The 21,490-nt window shown below is 39.1% G+C and overlaps 1 pseudogene; it reads left to right on the top strand.

Annotated features, from left to right (window-relative positions):
• The first annotated feature begins 7,460 nt into the window (after positions 1-7,460).
• On the top strand, positions 7,461-8,582 carry LOC118829289 (annotated as a pseudogene).
• Positions 8,583-21,490: the final 12,908 nt, after the last annotated feature.

The following is a 21,490-nucleotide window of genomic DNA, read 5'->3' as shown; positions in this document are numbered from 1 at the left end:
TCAAAGTTCCTTTTACTCTCTGCTTTCAGTGTTTTAGCATAAATAAGTAATATAATTATTCTGAGGCTTTTTCTGTGTCTATCGATATTATAGTATGATTTTTGTTATGTTTGTAATATATTTGTTTATAGTTTTCCAATATCAATCCATCCCTGCATTTGTATTGTAAATCCAATCTGGTCACAATGAATAGTTTTTGTGTATATTATTAAAGCATATTTCCTAATATATTTATGACCTTTGTCATCTTCCTCTGCTGTATTTCTGCCTGGTTTGTGTGACCTTTAGCCAAGTGACTTCCTCTCTCTTGTCCTCACTTTCCTCATCCACAAAACATATGGGTTGGACTAGATGACTTCTAAGGTCCCTTCCAGCTCTAACTCTATGATCCTTTTATCAAAGAAAGCTTAGGAAAATAATAATGGATGGCAAAGGGAAGAAAGAACTATTCACTTCTTATTTTGCTGCTGTTATAAAAAAAGGAAAGAGGATAGATTCTTAAAACTCTAGTGCAGTAAACTTAATTTTGATGCCTAGGAAAATTCTAAAATATGTTACTCAACGGGAAGGATCTTTATCCTGGGAAGGACAGAGTAAAAATGGTTAATAGAGAGCTAAAACCTAAGATAAAAAAGAGATAATAAGAGTATAACCCTTAATGAATTCAAGTTAGTAGTCCCAGACAAATTACACCTGTCAGAGCTGTACCAGTAAAACCAGATCCTAATAGGAGACAGCCTGGGGGAAATGAAGAATAAAAGCACCTGGTGAGCCCACACCCAAGACCTTCCAGGTCAGAAACTAGCCTGATTTCTGATATCTGGTCAAGGACTCTCATGGCCACAGCAGAGAACAAACCCGACTCCCGTCTGGTGGTTGCACAAGAACACACAGGGGCAAGCACCTGCAGTGAGTCAACAGACAGAAGCAGTGGGCAGACTATTCAGCAGAAGGCACGGCCTTGGTCCCGGCTACCCCATCCAGAACTATGGCAGGGCAATCGCAGTGACCTAGACTACATTGAGGATAGGGCCTGGAGGACCTGCCTATGCCATCCAAGAATGTAAGAAGGAATAAAGCTTGACCCTACCTCAAAATCCCAGCCCAGGAATTGACAGGAGCAGGGAAAAAAAAGGAAACCAAAGAAAATTATGAAGAAATTGAAGAAGTACCATAGGTCAGGAAAAGCCCAAAGAGTAAACCCAGAAGAGAATAACTCAAAAATAAGTATAGCCTCATTAAAAAGAATGGTTTGTGGACAAGCAATCCAATAGTAGAAAGAAGAAAGAAAGGAAGAAAAAACAATGAAATGTGAGCTCTTGAGGAAAAAGTTGGAAGGAGAAAAAATAGTTTAGAACAGGAGGTAGAAAACATGACCCCAGTAGTACACTACTTTAAAAATGGAATAAAACAATTTGATGATTCAGTGAAGCAACAGGAATTATTAGAATAAAATCAAAAGACTGAAAAATTACAAGAATATTGTACCTTAAGTGACCCTGACTTGTCCTCCCTAGTATGTACTTGCTAGAAGTTAAGCAGTCTGTTGGGAGAGGCGTCAGCCAGTCTACATATATTTTGATCTTATTTCTCTATTTTTTATTACCTGCTATTCAGCACGTAGTTACATGGACTTTAGTCCCATCTTCCTTGTCTTTAATCTCATTTCCCATCACGTGGTGATGGGGGATGAGCTGAGACCCAATGATCCATACCCTCTTGTAGACACATACCTATCAGAATTGTCTTGCTCTTATTACAAAAACTTATCTTTAAAAACAGGAGTTTGAGGCCTGCCTTGGTCCCTCATGGTCATCCCACCAATTAGTCTTGGCCATCGTGTTTTTAAATAAACTCCTTTTAATTTTCTCTATCTGAGTTTGCTTCATTTTTGGAAGGCAAAGGCCTGAACGAAGATTTTCTTTTAACAAGGTATCCCCTATCAAAAACAAATGACCTGTAAAACAGGTTGAGGAGAGGTTATTCAAGAATGACTGAGCCCCTGAAAACTGACCTCACAAAAAACCTGGATACTATATTTCAAAAAATCATAAAACAAAACCAAATCTATTAGCTCCAGAGGGCAAAGTGAATTTTGAAGGAATACACCAGTCACTTTCTGAAGGAAACCCCAAATTGCCAAGAATGTCACAGCTGAAATCTAGAGCTGCCACTTAAAAATATATAGAAAGCAGAAAAAAATAAAATTCAAGTAACAAAGAACCACAGTCGGTATCACAGAGACTGTGTTGAAAGTACTAGAAAGAAGAGGAATTCTTGAATACACACTCTAGAAAGGCAAAATATAAAGGCTTCTAGGGAAGAGAAATATAACCTGCAAAACTGTGTTATAATCCTTTGGGGAGAAATTAACTTTTAATTAGAATAAAGGACTTTCAAGAATTCCTGATGAAAAGACCAGAGCTGAGTAGGAGCTTTGAAATGCAAATGCAGGAAACAAGAGAAATGTAGTATTTACATTTTGTTAGAGCAAAAAGAGACAAATGTCCCTTTAGAACCCCACAGAGCTAAGCAGTCACAAAGGCACAAAAAGAATAAAGAAAGAAAAATTCAGAGCCTGAGTATGGTTTTATTCTGCTTTATTTTTAAGAGACGTAAGAGGAGGTAGGGGGAAAGAAGTACATTAGGGAAGAAATGAAGAAAGAATTGTTCCTACTAATTGGGGTATGCCAGGAGAAGGATAAACAAACATGGAGGAGGGAGGGGGCAAATTAGATGTCTCATGAACCTGTCTTATCTGAAATGGGCAAAGGAAGTTTGAACATGTTCTATCACCCTAATCCACCCCACCGGGTAAAGAAAAGAGAGATGAATAGAATGAAACCATTTCAATTTTAGATCACTAGAATTGATCTCATCCCTCACCTCCTCTTTCTTTGTAAAGCAGTGTTCCAGGAGCAAAGAAAGGAAAAATTATGAGGATATAGTTGAGGAGAAAAGACAACAGTCACAATTAAGAATGTGATGCCAATTAACATGCGTAAAATTGAAAGAGGTAGAAGAATAGATTAAAAGCAGAATCCAACAATATGTTGGTTACAAGAAATGCATCTGAAACATTCATACAATTAAAAGAAGGGTTGGGGAAAAATTATTATGCCTCAGGAACTTAAAAAAAATCAGGGTGGTAATCATGATCTCAAAAAGGTCAACAGGTCAACAGTAAAAATAGACATTGTAAAAAAGAGAAAATCAGGGAAGATATTAAACTAATACATAAAATTAGAAGCTTTACAAAAAAAATAAAATAAAATTAACTAATTTTGTTTTTCAAAGGAGGAAAACTAAATTACCATATGCCAAAAAGAAAATTCTTCATCTTCACAGCAGATGAAGAATAAACAACAGACATTATTAGAAACTTTTGTCTAATTTTACACCAGCAAAACTGATATATGAATGCATAAATATTTACAAAAAATAAAAATACTCATATTAACAGAACAAGAAATAGAGAATTTAAATAACTCAATTTTAGAAAAGGAAATTGAACAAGCTATACCTGGGGGGGGGGAGGAATGAAGCCCAGATTTATTTATAATTGAATTCTATCTAACATTCAAAAAATAGTTGACTCTAATATTGCATACATTGTTTACAAAAGTAAAAAAGGAATCCTAGAAAACTGATTACATGAGACAAATATGGTTGTGATACCTAAACCAGGAAGAGAGGAAGAAGAAAGAGGAAACTAAATATCAACATCTCTAACAAATATCTATGCAAAAGTATTGAATAAAATATTAGCAAAAAGGCCACAACATATTAAAAAGATAATACATGATGACCAGGTTGGTTTTATGCCATGAATGCAGGGTCAGTTCAACATTAGGAAAACTATGCTCATAATAGATCACGTGAATAACCACAAAATTAAAATCCCATCATTACATCAGTAGATGCAGAAAAGACTTTTGATGAAATATAAAACCTATTTATGTTAAGAACTTTTAAAAGCCTGGTAATTAATGGAACTTTTTAAAACAGAATAAACAGTGTCTATCTAAAACCAAGAGCTAGCATTATCTGCACTTGAGAAATCCTAAAGGCTGTCAAATGAGGTTAGAGATAAAGCAAGGATGCCCATTATCACTAATATTGTTTGATATAGTTCTAGAAAAGAGAACAATTGCGATGCAGCAAGAGAGGGGATAACCAAAAGCAAAGAAAAAAACTCAGTGTTTGCAGATAATATAATGGTATACTTAAGAAAGCTTAGAGGGTCAACTAAAAAATAATTTAAACAATAATTTCAGTAAAGTAGCAGGATAAAAAATATTCCCATAAAATTATCAGTTTTTCTATATATAACCAACAAAATTAAGTAGGAAGACACAGAAGAAGAAATCCCATTCAAAATAACTACAGAATGTGTAAAAGAGCTAATAGTATATCTACTAAAATCTGTATGGGAATTCTAAGAATACAAATACAAATACAAAACACTTTCTAGAAATAAAAGAAGATAATTTGCAGATGTATCAGTTGTTCATTGTTAAGCTATCTAATATATTTAAAATGAAAATATTACCTAAATTAATTTACAAGTCTAGAGCTATACCAATCTAAACACCAAAGGGTTATTTTCTAGAGCTAGACAACATGATGATAAAATTCATCTGGAGGAACAAAAGAATCCCAAAAGAGTTTTGTTTTGTTTTGTTAAGTGGAAAGAAAGGAGGCTTAGCATTCCTGGATCTCAGGTTATATGCCAAAGTAGTAATCATCAAAACTATTTGGTAGGGGTTTAGAAACTGAAAAATTGATCAATAGAACAGTTTAGATAAACAAGAAACGAAAGTAAATCAAGCATAGTATTACATTGTTGTTTTGTCAATTAGTCAAGGCTGACTCTTCGTGACCCCATTTGGGGTTTTCTTGGCAAAGATACTAGAGTGGTTTGCCATTTCCTTCTCCAATTCATTTTATAGATGAGGAAACTGAGGCAAACAAGGTTAAGTGACTTGCCCAGGGTCACACAGCTGACAGGTTCTTAGGTCAGATTTGAACTCACATCCTCCTGACTCCAGGGTCTGTGTTCTACCCACTGCATCATCAAGCTGCCCCAGTAGCACAATAGTAGAGAGTGGTGTAAACCCAGTGACATCCATTACTGTGGTGCTATCTATTTGACAAAGTCTGCTAGTAGAAAGGGAAAGCAGTCCAGCAGAAATGAAATTTAGGCCAATACCTCACATCTTATAGCACAATAAATTCCTAAAAATGAAAGGTCATATCATAAGCTAAAGGAGTAGGAAAGGATATATTTTTCAGAACTATAGCTAGTAGAAGAGTTCTTGACTGAACAAGTGATAGAGACAACTATAAAAGATGAAATGAATAATTTTGAATATATAATATTAAAAAGCTTTTGCATAAGGAAAACCAGTATGTATATAGGACCAACAAAACCTAGCAGGGAGAGATTGAAAGAGAAATCCTATTTAAAATAACTGCAAACAGTAAAACAGTATAAAATATTTGGAACTCTACCTCCCAAGACAAATACTTGAACTATATGAACACAATTTCAAAACATTTTTCACACAAATAAAGACAGACATAAAAATTGGAAAAATATTAATTGCTCATGGGTAGGATGATCCAATTTAGTAGAAATGACAATTCTGCTTAAATTGATTTATTTACTCCATACTACACCAATCAAACCACCAATGAATTATTTTATAGTGCTAGAAAAAATAATAACATAATTCATCTGGAGCAACAGAAGGTCAAGAATATTAAAGGAAAAAGTGAAATAAGGGGAACTAGCAGTACCAGATTTCAAACTATGTTACAAAGTCGTTGTCATCAAAACAATGGATAAGAAACTGAGTGGTTGATCAGTGGAGTAGCTTTGGTACAAAATATATAGAAGCAAATGAACACTAGTAAACTAATGTTTGCTAAACCCAAAGATCCCATATATTGGGCAAAGAACTCACTATTTGACAAAAACTTCTGGGAAAACTGGAAAGTAGTCTAGCAAAAACTAGGCATAGACCAACATCTCACCATATACCAAGATAAATTCAAAATGAATACTTGATTTAGACACAAAGGGATATTATAAGCAAATTGGGGAAGCATGGAAGAAATTACCTGTCAAATCTATGGATAGGAGAAGAGTTCATGACCAAAAGAGAGAGAGAGGAGTTCACAAGAGGCAAAATGAATAATTTTTATTACAAAAAAAAAGTTTTTGCACAAACAAAGCCAATGCAGCCAGAATTAGAAGGAAAGCAGGAAACTGGGGGGGGGGGGGAGATAGCAAATTTCTCAGATAAAGACATCATTTATCAAAAAATATAAAGAACTGAGCCAAATATATAAAAATAAGAGCCATTCTTCCAATTGATAAAAGGTCAAAAGATGTGAACAGGCAGATTTCAGAGAAAGAAATCAAAGCGATCAATAATCATATAAAATGTCTAAATCACTAATAATTAGAGAAATACAAATGAAAACAACTCTGAGGTACCACCTTAAACCCATCAGATTGGCTAACATGATGGAAAAGTAAGATGACAAATGTTGGAGATGTGGAAAAATTGGGACACCAATGCACTGTTGATGGATCTGTGAACTAGATCTGTGAACATTCTGCAGAATGATTTGGAACTATGCTCTAAGGGCTATAAAACTGTACATACCCTTTGGCCCATCAATACCACTACTAGGTCTGTACCCCAAGAAAATCAAAGGAAAAGGAAAGGGAAGAAATATGTACAAAAATATTTATAGCAGCTCTCTTTGTGGTAGCAAAGAACTGGAAACTGAAGGGATGTCTATCAATTGGGCATGGCTGAACAAGTTATGGTACACGAATATAATTGAATACTATAGTGCTGTAAGAAATGATGAAGGCAATGGTTTCAGAAAAATCTGGGAAAACTTATATGAACTGATACAAAATTAGGTGAGCAGAACCAGAAGAACAATCTATATTGTAACAGCAATAGTGTAAAGATCAGTTGTGACTTAGTAACTCTGAGCAGTTCAATGATCAACCACAATTCCAAAGGATTGATGATGTAAAATGCTATCCACCTCCAGATATAAAACTGCTGGACTTAGAGTATAGATCGAAGCATTTTTTTCTTTATTTATTTGTCTTGTTTTTGTTTTCAGAAGATGGCTAATGGGAAAATATGTTTTGTATGACTCGATATATATATATATATACATATATATATATGTATATATATATATATATATATATATATATATAACGGATATTACATTCCTTGCTTTCTCAATAGGTGGGGGAGGAGGAGAATTTAGAACTGAAAATAAAAATAAAAATCCTTTTTTAAAAATGCGGTTAGACTGGGAGCCGGAGGTCTAGCGAGAACTGCGGGCCCTGGGTGTGGGATGGACGCGGAGCCAGGAGGAACTGGTCCGCTGCTCTCCGGGCCTTCCTGCCGGCCCGAGACATGGCCCAGGGCCCGGGCCCGCTAGGCCGCAGCTGTCCCCGCCCCGAGCCCGCAGCCATACCCAAGAGACGAAAACGACTCAAGTTCCGGGCCCACGACGCCTGGAGTGACTGTGGCAGATTATGCCAACTCGGATCTGGCGGTCGTGAAGTCTGAACGAGTCAAAAAAGCTGTTGCCAATGCTATCTATCCAGCAGGAAGTGAAATCTTTGTGTGGCTTGGAAGCCTCCCAGGTCCCCACAGAAGAAGTTTCCTTTGGGGCTGGGGAGCCCTGTGACAGCAGTGATGAGATGGATGCCCAAGAGGAGAGCATCCAGGAGCAGACCGTCTCCAGAAAAAAGAAAAGCAAGAGGCACAAAGAAGACCCTGAGGGGGCTGTTGGAGAAGAGTATCCCATGGATATTTGGCTTTTATTGGCCTCCGACATTCGTCCTGAGGACATAGTGAAGTTTTCCCTGATTTGTAAGGACGCCTGGATGGTCACTTGCACTGCCGCCTTTTGGACCAGATTGTATCGAAGGCACTACACACCGGACGCCTACCTGCCCCTCCGCCTGAGGCCAGAGTCTATGGAGAAGCTGCGCTGTCTCCGGGCATGTGTGGTCCGGTCTCTGTACCACATGTATGAGCCGTTTACTGCTCGAATCTCCAAGAATCCAGCCATTCCAGAGACCACTCCCAGCACTTTAAAGAATTCCAAATGTCTGCTTTTCTGGTAAAAAAGATAGTTGGGAACAGACAAGAACCAATGTGGGAATTATCTTCAAGTTCAAAAAACAGTCCCCTAGGTTAAAGAGTAAGTGTGTGGGAGGCCTGCAACCTCCTGTTCAGTATGAAGACGTTCACATCAACCCAGACCAGGACTGCTGCCTCCTACAAGTCACCACTCTCAATTTCATCTTTATCCCCATTGTCATGGGCATGATTTTTACCCTGTTTACCATCAACGTGACTACTGACATGAGGCACCATCGGGTGAGGCTGGTGTTCCAGGACACTCCTGTCCAGAATGGTCGGAAACTACACAGTGAACAGGGTGTACAAGTCATTTTGGACCCCGTGCACAGTGTTCGTCTCTTTGACTGGTGGCATCCTCAGTATCCCTTTTCCTTGACAGCTTAGTCACTGCCTCCTGTGTTTGGGAGCAGCTCTGAGCCAGTTGGATAATCCGTTAGTCATCAGAATACAACTAGGAAGGGGGCAGCTGGATTGCCTTTCCTGTTAGTAACTCAGATGCTGCTCAATTTCTGGGGGCTCTCACATGGGGCTACAGAAGAATCAAGGTGGGAGAACAATGATTTGTAAACCTATTTTAATGTAAATTCTGCATTTGGAAGGAGAAACTTGGCCCTGTTCTTTTCTTTAAAAGCCCTTTTTGGTGCTAAAAAAAATTTAAAATTAAAAAAATAAATAAATAAAAATGTGGTTAGTATTAGAAAGGAATTTAGCTGGGGAAAATATTTGTGGAAAATTTCTCTAATAAAGATCTGATATCCAACCTATTTAGGGAAGTAATACAAATATTTGACAAAATAGCCATTCCTCAATAGATAGATTATCAAAGGGTATGAATAAGCAGCTCTCAAAAGAAAGCAAGCAAGCTATCAATAGCATTTTTCTCTAAGCCATTATTAATTAAAGAGATATAAATTAAAACAACTCTGATTCCCAGCCCCACCTCTACCAGTCATTAGTGGTGTGACCTTGGGCACATCTTTTGGCCTTGGTAAGATGTCACCTTTGAGAAAGCTGATGTCTTAAAGCCCTATCCAGTTCTAATATCCTTTAACTCTGCAATCTGGCAGGCTGAGTTAAAAGACAGATAGGGGACTTCCTTTCAAATCATTGGCAAGATGATAGGAATCTGGAAATAGTGAGAGCCTCATTCAGGAGAGAGGGCTCTCCTGGATGGTTGTGTTGACTCTCATCTTTGGGAATTTCTGAAGTCCAAACAAAAGGTGATTGTTCCTGCTGAGGGTTAAGGTCATTAGACAAGATGTTTCCTGAACAAAGTGGAAAGGTATTTCTTTGTTGTTCCAGATACCTGCAGATCGGTTGGTGCCTACTTGGGTGTGGAGACATGCCAGTTAAAAATTAAAAAAAAATTCTGGAAATGGTAAGAGTTGATGTTTCTGCCAACTTGGCAAGTGAAACAGGAAAATTCTTATCATCTTAAAGAGGTCAGGATGATTGTATTGATCCCAGGAATTGCCAGCCTGAGTCAGTGGGAGCCTGGGCACTAAAGCAATCTCTTGCTTTGGCTTTGTGTATTTTCAGGTCAGGTTTAAAAAAGAAACAGAAGTATCTGCAGAACCTTAAGCAGACACATGGATGAGTTTGTAGAGGCCATATCTTTTCTGGACAAGATCAGAAAGTGGCTGAAGCTTTTCTTCAACTTCTTGGATGTCTCTGATCCAAGTGTTCTTCCTATGCCAATGGCCCATTGGTACTGCTTCCCCTGTTTCTTCTCAGGACCCTCCCCCACGTTCAAACTCAGATCTCTTCTCATGCTAAGGTCTCAACGTTAAGATAATTACCCAGAGCTATTTCCCCTCTGGGCAGCTAGGTAGCACAGTGGATAGAGTGATGGGCCTGGGGTCAGGAAGACCTGAGTTCAAATCTGCCCTCAGACACTTAATAGCTGTGTGACGTTGGAAAAGTTACTTAACCCTGTTTGCCTCAATTTCTTCATCTGTAAAATGAGCAGGAGAAGGAAATGGCAAACCATTCCAATATCTTTGCCAATAAAACCCAAAATGGGATCACAAAGAGTTAGACACGACTAAAATGACTCAACAATAAATAGGCCAGACACTGTGCTAAGCACTGGCGATGCAAAAAGACTCCAGAATTAGGAGCAAGATTCAGACTTCAGTTTCTCTTGACATCAAATTCAATGCTCCTTCCGTTTCACCCACCTGCCTCTACAAGAGATGGTCTTGGGGATTTGCTGCAGCCAAAAAAATTCATTATCCTGGGGCAAATTTAGTAATGAGTAATGAATTTAAGTAGCTAGTCTGGTCTTTGGACAACAGACATATAGTGGGTCCATCACTGGGCCCATTCTTAATGAAATTACAGAATGAAAGAGGGAGGTAACAGAGTCATACTTGTAGGTTAGGTTCTCATGGGACCCAGGTTCGAGGTCATCTGTGGGTTACCATTCCTCAAGCTGCAGCTCATCAGCCTCTACATATCTGTTTACCTTTATTCTAGTCAGCCAAAATATGCAATTAAACAACTCATAAATGTCAAGGCAAAGTCTTTTACTGAAATAGCATAGTAAAAACAGTAGTAATGCAAAATCTCCCCCATAAACCTGGGACACTTCCACAAAGACACCATGACATCGAAAAAACTAGACACATCTAGAGTTCACAAGCAGAAAGGCATACATGTGCAGCCAAGGCATGTAAAAGAAAGGACAACTCCCACTGAAGCAGCAGAGTCCTTGATGGCCTTATAGTTCTCCTAAGACTCAACTCAACTGGATGGTACCAGATGCTACTCTTGTGGATGCTTGTTCATTGACTTCAACTTTGGACATAACTGAAATCCTGGCCTGGCCTACTTCTCTGCACTTTCAGAAACAACAAGAGGTCTTATCTTAGAACGATTAGGAGTCTCAGCTCTGGAATCATTTCTCAAGCAGGATCCCAGTTCCAGGTGCCAAACTTGTAACACCTTTCTTCGATTTGATTAGACTCCTTGCCATGTGCCTCTACTGTAAGACACCATTGACCATGATGGTGGAGAGGAAAGAGAAAGCCCCTTCTGATGGGGTGGGGATCTGATTCATTCTCCAAGAGGTACAAGGTAAAAAGGTAAAGCCAAACTCTTTAATGGTGGATCCCTTCATATCTTGTCAAATGACTCCACAAACGAATCCTCTCTTCTTAAATTCTCATCAAGGCCATCCCAGAGGCCAAGGCCAAATCTCTTATTTCTACCATCTCTGGTTGAATATCCTGGCCCTTTTGAATGCAACTGGTCTAAACATAGTCTGAAAGGGATATACCTTTACAAGGTAAAAATGGTACCAAGTCTGAAAGATGAAACCTTATGTTTCATTGTCTCTGTACCCTGCCATCTTTCATCCTGTCATTTTACCAAGTAGATTTGGGATACTCAGTTGTTCTGGGCCCCCTGATGAAACTCCTATTATATCTCCACTGGGTTAGGTCTCTACATCTTTCCCAAAAGTGGTTTACTGAAGCAATTAACTAGATGATGAAAGTCAAAATAATTTACTGTCTGAATTAGCTGGATCTGTTACTATTCTTTGCCAAGAAATAAACAGAAAGATGGTAAAGAATATTTCCTCAATCTAATTAAAAAGTTACATCTTACACCCAGAAAAACAATCATGGAATCATATCCCAAAGATGTTTTATTTTCCTTTTTGAATTAGAAAATTAAAAATTAGAAGTTAAAATTTCTGATTTCTATCTCTGGCACACAATAACCAACAAAGTCACGAATGCTACTTGAATTCATCTTGACTAAAGCTGTCAAATAAAAGGAAATATCATAATGTGAAAGACTAAAACAAATGACTTCTAATAAAGCATAATAATCATTCACATCTCTACAGCTTTTTCATATCTTGCAAAATGCTGACCTCATTTTTATTATCCCCCTGTTACAGTTGGGAAATTGAAACTCACAAAGATTAAAAGATTTGCCCAAGATCCAATAGCAAGTAATGCTGAAGCCAGGAATTTAATGTTAAATTTCTCTGGCTATTCCCCATACCTAAAATGCTCTTCTTCCTCCACTTTGACTACTGATGTCCCTGGCTTACTTTAAATCCCAACTAAAATTCTATCTTTTACTGGGAACCTTCTCCAGCCTCTCTTAATTCTAGTGCCTTCCCTCTGTTAACTATTTCCTATTTCTGTTGTACACAGCTATGTTGCACAGGGGATAGAGTGCCAGGCTTGGAATCATAAAGACTCATCTTCCTTAGTTCAAATCTGACCTCAGCTGTTTACTAGCTATATGACCCTGGGCAAGTTATTTAATCCTATTTGTTTCAGTTTCTTTATCTGTAAAATGAAAGAAGGAAATGGCAAACCACTCCAGTATCTTTGCCAAGAAAACCCAAATGGTATCAGAGTCAGACACAACTGAAAAGCAGATCAACAACAATTATATTTATATATGTGTGTGTGTGTATGCATGTGTATATATGTTTGTGTATACATATATATATATGAAAATAAAACTTGCTTTGCATGTATTTATTTATTTGCATGTTGTCTCTCCTATTAGACTGTAAGCTCCTACAGGGAAGGGACTGTCTTTTGCCCCTTTTGAATCCCCAGCACTTTGCACAGTGCCTGGCACATAGTAGGCATTTAATAAATGTTAATTGATTGATTAATATTCAGTAAACATTTAAAAAGAACCTAATACATGGGAGACACTGTGCTAGGTGATAGAGATACAGAGACAAAAAAACAAAACAGTCCCTACCCTCCAGGAGTTTACAGTCAACTCAGTGGAAACAACATGCTCTCAGGTAAGTAAAGGCAAAATGTATTCAAAGGAAAAATAAATTAATTTTGTTGGGGGGAAGGGACTAACACCTAGAGAGAGGAGAGGATTAGGAAAGGTCTCATGTAGAAAAGAGACACAAGTTGAGCCTTGCAGGAAACCAAGCAGTCTCAGGGGCAATGAGAGAGTGTGTTCTAGGCATGGAGCACAACCTAGGCAAAGGGATAGAGGAGGAACCAGTCGATTCCAATCTAAAAGTCTAAGGTTGCTCATCTATAAAATGAGGGGGTTGGTCTAGGTCAGCTTCCAAGTTCACTGCTCTTTCCACAACACCAGGCTGTCTTTTATAGAAAAGATTAAATTTTGGGGGATGGGGGAGGAATGTACCATTTCAACGCGCCTCCCTAAGAGATCAAATCAACCCCAGTCTTAGATGACTTTAACATCTTTCACCTAAATAAAAGTGTTTCAAATGCTCAAGAGGTACCCAAACTACTGAACTTTTAGAAAGCTGACATTTTCTGTTGTATGTATGCCTTTCAGGGATTACAGGGAAATGCTATAGGTAATCATGCTTATCTCTGCTACCTTTGACCCTGATGAAAATAATCCCATTGTGCATTAATAAACAAAACTTCCTGAAAACCACTGGAGGGATATGTGGGTATGGGTGTTTACAGGACACAATCTCTCCAGGACTTTCCCCACCTTCCAATAGGCAAACCTCACTACCTTCTCTAGCAGAGAATGGAAAGAGTTAAGAGTCCATTGATTGAGGCATTTGGGTGAGAAGTGTTAAAGGAAAGAAAGAAATTTCCACCAGAGTAGTTCCTGTAAAAAGCAAAGACTGGGTGTGTAATCAGATTTGATTCAAAGAAGAAAAGAGGAAAAAAAAAGACTGTGGGTGACAACTTTCTTTTTGTATCCAGAAGTTTATTGGGCGCTCTTCAGAGTCACCTGCCAAGCCAGTACAAGGGTAAATGCCCTTGATTTATTCTTATTTTTCACTCACTCTCGGGGTCAGAATAAGCCCACAGGAAGGTGCTGGCTTGGGAAATTCCTTCTGACTCAGATTTCAGACAAAGATTGTACTTAATCATCACTTCATTGCCTGAGCTACACAGCAGAAGTAAGAAGGACCCTTAAGAGTGTGTTCTGGAGATCTGGGGTCAAGTGGAATTTCCCAAGAACGTCTACCACAGCAGCCCAGCTTCCAGTAAGTATTATCTTGGTGTGGTTGGTTGGCTTGATTTCTCAATGTAATAATCATGTGGATACTCAAAACCCTTATAGGTCAAATAGCAGCTGTCTGAAATTTGGGGATGGGATAGCTGGAGATTTGGGCACGGGGAGCTAGATAGCTGACTTCAAAGATCTTGAAGAGCCCTTGAATGGTAAGGGGATTAGACTTGATTTTCCTGACCGCTAAGGACAAGAGGGAGGGGCAGAAGTTGCAGAATGGCAGGTTTCAGCTTGATGTTAGGAATAAATGAAATGCCTACTACGGGCAAGCTTGCAATTAGAGCTATTCGGAAATGAAACAGGATGCCCTGGAAGGTAGTGCCTTCCTCCTCATGGGGAGTCTTCAAGCAAAAGCTTGACCAATTTTCAGGAGTGTTGTGAAAGGCATTCCTGATCAGATATAGGTTGTGCTACATGGTCTTTGAGGTAGTGTCCAATTCTTCAATTCAATGATTCTGTGCTTTTTCTGTCTTCAATAGCTTAGACTCTAAAGTCATCAGGAAATCGATCCCCTTGACAACATTTTCAAGTAACTCCTTAGTGGATAAATAATGAATAATAATAAATAAATCAGAAGATAATTATGGGTGGGATATATATTGAATGAGATAAAAAAGCTAAATGTTAAATTATTGATGTGGGTCATGTGGAGGGCGCAGTATATGTGTGTGTGTTGGGGGGGACAAAATGTGCTGTCAATGAAAAGAAATGTAAAGGGAACATTTGAAAATTTTCTGTCCTTAATTCCTAAAAAGGCATAGAAATATGGTTATCTAGACCAGCAGTCTCCAAACTTTTAAAATTATGAACCCCTTCAGTAAAAAAAAAAAAATTATGAGCATACCAGCTCCAGTACCATAATAGCTAGCATTTAGATAGTACTTTAAGGTTTTCAAAGTCTTTTACAAATCTTATCTCATTTTATCCTCACAACAACCCTTGGGAGAAAGGTGTCATTATCATCCCCATTTTATAGAAGGGAAAACTGAAGCAGGCAGCAGTTAAATGACTTGTCCAGCATCATGTAGCTAGTAAGTTTCTGAGGCTACATTTGCACACAGGCTTTCCAGATTCCAGGTCCAGGGCTCTACCATCTAGAACAATATCATCCTCCTATTTATAAATTATGTAGTGCTATATTAATAATAGTGTACATTATAAAACTCACTCAAGTAATACATATTTTAAAATGATGAGATAAAGACATATTTAATGCTAGAGTCAATGGAAAGTCACCGTAGTCATTGAATAAGGGGGATAATGTGGTCAGACCTGAAACTTGAAGGAGATTGATTTAGCAGCTTTAAAGCCTTGAGGCAAGGAGACCAGATAGGAAACTCTTGAAATTGTTTGGATGACAGATGATGAAGCCCCGCCCTTGGGTAATAGATATTAGGGGAGGGATTAGTAGGAACACAAGAGATGTTCTGGAGATTAGAAGGTACAAGATTTGGCTACTGATTGGATTACATAGGCTAAAGGAGAGTTAGCTTGAAAAATTAAGGGAGACACTAAGGTTTCAATCCTGAGAAATTGGAAGGATAACAATTGTTAGCATTTATATAGTGCTTTAGGATTCACGAAATGCTTTGCGAACATTAATTTATTTGATCCTCACCACATCTCTGGGAGATAGATATTATTATCATTATTTCCATTTTACAGATGAAGAAACTGAGCAAGGGACAAGGGTCACATAGGTAGTAAGGGTCTAAGACTAGATTTGAACTCAGGTCTTCCTGACTCCAGGACCAGTGCTCTATTCATTACTTCACCTAGCTGCCGCCAAAGATGGTGGTACCTTGGACAGCAATAGGGAATTTTGATTGGATTTACCATATTTTCCCATGTATAAGATGCACCCTTTTTTGAAAAATTTGGGGTCTAAAAACTGGTTGCGTCTTATGCAGTGGTTATAGATTTTTTTTACTTGCATTTCCAGCTTTTTCGCGCTTGTTGTCTTTGCACTCATTGTTTCACATTTGTTACTGGTATATTATTTTGCCACGTTCTGCCCAGAAATGAGAAAAGATTTTCGTACAATGCTGAATTCAAGTTAAAAGTGAACCAGTTTGCAAAAGTGAATGAAAGTCGTGCAAGACTGGCTACGGGAAGAAGAAACCCTACTGAAAATGCCACAGCAGAAGAAGGCCGTGAGAGGCAAGAGCAAAGAAACCAACTATAGGAGAAGTTTGTAACTGGGTGAAAAGATCCTGGGATAATATCAAGATTGCAATCATTGTCAAGTCATTTAAGAAGTGTGGCATTTCAAAGGTCATAGATGGAACTGAGGACGAGGCAATATATGAAGACAGTAATTTGTCATCAAACACATATGAGGACAAGCTAATGGATGGGAGTTTTGACAGTGATGAGGAGTCGTATGAATTTTATGATGAAGAAAACTTGAGTTTAATAACTTTATGTAATACATTTTTTTTTCAAATTTTGGGCCCCAAAATTAAGGTGTATCTTATACATGGAAGCATCTTATACATGAGGAAATACGGTACTCTATTCCATATAAACCAAGAGGTAAAGGTGGGGAGCGGTAGTCCTGTTCAGCAGCCACTCTGCTGTTAGGGAGTTGGCCCACTAAGGGGTCCATACCACAGCCAGAGGTGCTCTTCTGACTGATCTTTTTTCCACTAGTGCCACCAGTCTCCCGTGCTTGAAACCTTGAGATTATCTTTGACTATTTCCTCTCCCACACTTCCCTTACCAAAGCCTAATAGTTCCACCTCAGAAACATCCTCTCTTGCCCCATTGGCTCCCCCAAATACACACCTTCCTCACACCTTTATTATTGCCTATTTAACATGTCCTCCTGCCTCTATACTCCACTCCCACCCCTTCATGCTCCCATCAGACTAATCTTTCTTATACACAAGTCTGGTTGTATCACTCCTCTGCTCAAAGATCTTCAATGGCTCCCTACTATCTGCTAAGTAAAATTTCAATTCCTTTGCTAGACATTCAAGGTCCTCAACAACTTTGCTTGACCTAACTAACTCAGATTTATTTTTTTCCACATTTTTAATTATTTAATATTTTTAGTTTTCAGCATTGATTTTCACAAGAGTTTGAATTACAAATTTTCTCCCCATTTCTACCCTCCCCCCACTCCAAGATGGCATATATTGTGTTTGCCCCATTCCCTAGTCAGCCCTCCCTTCTGTCACCCCACTCCCTCCCATCCCCTTTTCCCTTACTTTCTTGGAGGGCAAGATAAATTTCTGTGCCCCATTGCCTGTATATCTTATTTCCTAGTTGTATGCAAAAACTTTTTTTGAACATCTGCTTTTAAAACTTTGAGTTCCAAATTCTCTCCCCTCTACCCTCCTCACTCACCCTCCCTAATGAGTCCAAGCAATTTAACATAGGCCACATGTGTATCATTATGTAAAACCCTTCCACAATACTTGTGTTGTGAAAGACTAACTATATTTTGCTCCTTCCTATCCTATCCCCCTTTATCCAATTTTCTCCCTTGACCCTGGCCCTTTTCAAAAGTGTTTGCTTTTGATTACCTCCTCCCCCTATCTGCCCTCCTTTCTAACATCCCCCTTTTTTATCTCCTTCCTCTTTCTTTCCTGTGGGGTAAGATACCCAATTGAGTGTATGTTATTCCCTCCTCAGGTCAAATCCAATGAGAGCAAGATTCACTCATTCCCCCTCACTTGCCCCCTCTTCCCTTCCAACAAAACTGCTTTTTCTTGCCACTTTTATGCGAGATAATTTACCCCATTCTATCTCTCCCTTTCTCCCTCTCTCAATATATTCCTCTCTCATCCCTTAATTTGATTTATTTTTTAGATATCATCCCTTCATATTCAACTCACCCTGTGCCCTCTGTCTATATATATATATATATTATATATATATATATATATATATACATATATATATATGTATATGTATATATGTATATGTATATGTATGTAAATTCCCGTCAGCTACCCTAATACTGAGGTCTCATGAATTATACACATCATCTTTCCACATGGAATGTAAACAAAACAGTTCAACTTTAGTAAGTCCCTTATGATTTCTCTTTCTTGTTTACCTTTTCATGCTTCTCATGATTCTTGTGTTTGAAAGTCAAATTTTCCATTGAGCTCTGGTCTTTTCACTGAGAAAGATTGAAAGTCCATTATTTATTGAAAATCCATATTTTGCCTTGGAGCATGATACTCAGTTTTGCTGGGTAGGTGATTCTTGGTTTTAATCCTAGCTCCTTTGACCTCCAGAATATGCTATTCCAAGCCCTTCAATCCATTAATATAGAAGCTGCTAGATCTTGTGTTATCCTGATTGTGTTTCCACGATACTCAAATTGTTTCTTTCTGGCTGCTTGCAGTATTTTGCCTTGGTCTAGGAGCTCTGGAATTTGGCAACAATATTCCTAGGAGATTTCTTTTTGGGATCTATTTGAGGAGGTGATCGGTGGATTCTTTCAATTTCTATTTTGTCCTGTGCTTCTAGAATATCAGGGCAGTTCTCCTTGATAATTTCTTGAAAGATGATATCTAGGCTCTTTTTTTGATCATGGCTTTCAGGTAGTCCAACAATTTTTAAATTATCTCTCCTGGATCTATTTTCCAGGTCAGTGGTTTTTCCAATGAGATATTTCACATTGTCTTCCATTTTTTCATTCCTTTGGTTCTGTTTTATAATGTCTTGATTTCTTATAAAGTCACTAGCTTCCACTTGCTCCAATGTAATTTTCAAAGTAGTATTTTCTTCAGTGGTCTTTTGGACCTCCTTTTCCATTTGGCTAATTCCGCCTTTCAAGGCATTCTTCTCCTCGTTGGCTTTTTGGAGCTCTTTTGCCATTTGAGTTAGTCTATTTTTTAAGGTGTTGTTTTCTTCAGCATTTTTTGGGGTCTCCCTTAGCAAGTCATTGACTTGTTTTTCATGGTTTTCTCACATCCTTCTCATTTCTCTTCCCAATTTTTCCTCTACTTCTCTAACTTGCTTTTCCAAATCCTTTTTGAGCTCTTCCATGACCTGAGACCAGTTCATGTTTTTCTTGGAGGCTTTTGATGTAGGCTCTTTGACTTTGTTGACTTCTTCTGGCTGTATGTTTTGGTCTTCTTTGTCACCAAAGAAAGATTCCAAAGTCTGAGTCTGAATCTGAGTCTGTTTTCGCTGCCTGGCCATGTTCCCAGCCAACTTACTTGACCCTTGAGTTTTTCGTCAGGGTATGACTGCTTGTAAAGAGTACTTTGTCCCAAGCTTGAGGGGCTGCGCTGTTGTTTTCAGAGCTTTTTCTATATAGCAAGGTCTGCCACACCAGTGCTCCTCCTCCCCCAAGAACCGGCAACCTGGATCATGACTCACATCTGAGCAGGCTCTGCACTCCCACTCTGATCCACCACTTAATTCCTCCCACCAGGTGGGCCTAGGGCCAAAAGCAACTGTAGCTGTAGTTCTGTAGCTGCACCACCTCCACTGCCCCCAGGGCGGTGGCCTAACCTTGAACTCTTTTCACTCTGTCCCTGCAGTTTTTTCCCACTAACCTTCTCTGTTGTCTTTCGTGTTTGTGGGTTGAGAAGTCTGGTAACTGCCACAGCTCACTGACTCAGAGTGCTAGGGCCTGTTCTGCCTGGCTCCCGGTCTGGTTGGTCCAGGGCTCTGCTCTGCTCCACTCCCAGCTCTGTGTGATAGACTTTACCCAGCGACCATCCAGGCTGTCCTGGGCTAGAGCCCTGCTTCCCTCTTCTATTTCGTGGGTTCTGCAGTTGTAGAATTTGTTAGAGCCATTTTTATAGGTGTTTGGAGGTTCCGGGGGAAGAGCTTTAGGCAAATCCCTGCTTTCCAGCCGCCATCTTGGCTCAGCCCCCACTAACTCAGATTTATAACTAGGGTAGGGTCACTGGGGCTTTTCCCCATTTGGGGAGATATTTAATACATGTGCTAGTTACTTTTGCAGCAGACGACAGTGAAAAGCACGTGCTCTCAGAAGCTGGCTGAGGAATGGGGAACAGAAAGCCAACTATACGGACAGAGGACTTCAATTTACTGATTTCCTCCATCTCTCATTCCATCCCATAAATCCTCAATCTGCTTTATCCTATTCTTGCCTCATACCCTGCTCTCTTTCCCTTTTCTCTGTCCTTTCCAGGCAGACTAGCCTCTCTCCTTCCACAAGCTTCCCCCAACCATTACCTCCCCACCCACCCCCACCCCACCCCCACCAACCTAGGGAGGATGAGGAACAATCCCAGCACTACCTGTGAGGAAGGGAGCCTCAGTGAGCCTCTCACCTGAGCACAGAAGAGCATGGGACCTCGAATCCCTTACTTGAAAAAGGAAAGCTTAGGAACTAAATCCCAGGTCCTTCTAGCTCTGGGATTCTATCTTCTACACTGATACAGTAACTAACTCTCCCTCCCACTCTGCTGAATCTGTCTTAATTACTTCTTGTATCATTTTCACACTCTGAATTACAAAATTTATTTGAGGTCTGCTTAATTTCTCCTTACCCCAGCTGATGTTGCTTGCCACATGCCTGGAACGTATTCCCTCGTTTATTTCCGCCTCATAGGACGCATCTCTTCCTTTCAGACACAGCTCAGGTACCACTTTCTGCTTGAATTCTGTCCTTTCTGCACCACTTCCACAGCCAATCAAGGTTAAGGGACTTGTCCAGGGTCACATAGCTTCTAAGTATTAAGTGTCTGAGGCTGGATTTGAACTCAGATCCTCCTGACTCCAGGGCTGGTGTTCTATCCACTGCACCACCTAGCTGCTCCTTGAAGCCTGTCCTGATCCTCACAGCCGCTAGTGCTCTCACTTCCCCCCACAAACTACTTTATATTTCACAGTTTTCTGTATAGGGTGTACCTAAAGTCTGGACACATAGCAAAAATGCAGATTTTCAAGAAATGAAATCAATGAAATTTTCAACCACATTTTATTTAATTGGAATATTAACAAATAACATGTTCAATATAATTTCCATCATCTGTGATGCAAAGGTTGAATTGCTTTTCAAGAGTCACATGAGCTCGATGCAATAACTCCCCATCGCCGTCAATTTTAGCACATTCACTCTTTATGCATTCAATCAAGTGTGTGGCATCTGTGATTTTCATTGAGTATACCTTCTCCCTTAGCATACCCCAGAAAAAGAAGTCAAGGGGGCTAAGTTCTGTTAATATTCCAAATATTTCAAAACACGCATTTTTTCCTATATGTCCAGACTTTAGGGACATCCTGTATATTTGTCTTTTTGCCTGCTGAATTTCTAACCATCCTTTAAAGTCTGACACAAAACCACTTCC

This window comes from Trichosurus vulpecula, chromosome 8 (assembly GCF_011100635.1).
Source record: "Trichosurus vulpecula isolate mTriVul1 chromosome 8, mTriVul1.pri, whole genome shotgun sequence".
NCBI classification, from domain to species: Eukaryota; Metazoa; Chordata; class Mammalia; order Diprotodontia; family Phalangeridae; genus Trichosurus; species Trichosurus vulpecula.
This window is presented reverse-complemented; position numbering and strand designations above follow the sequence as displayed.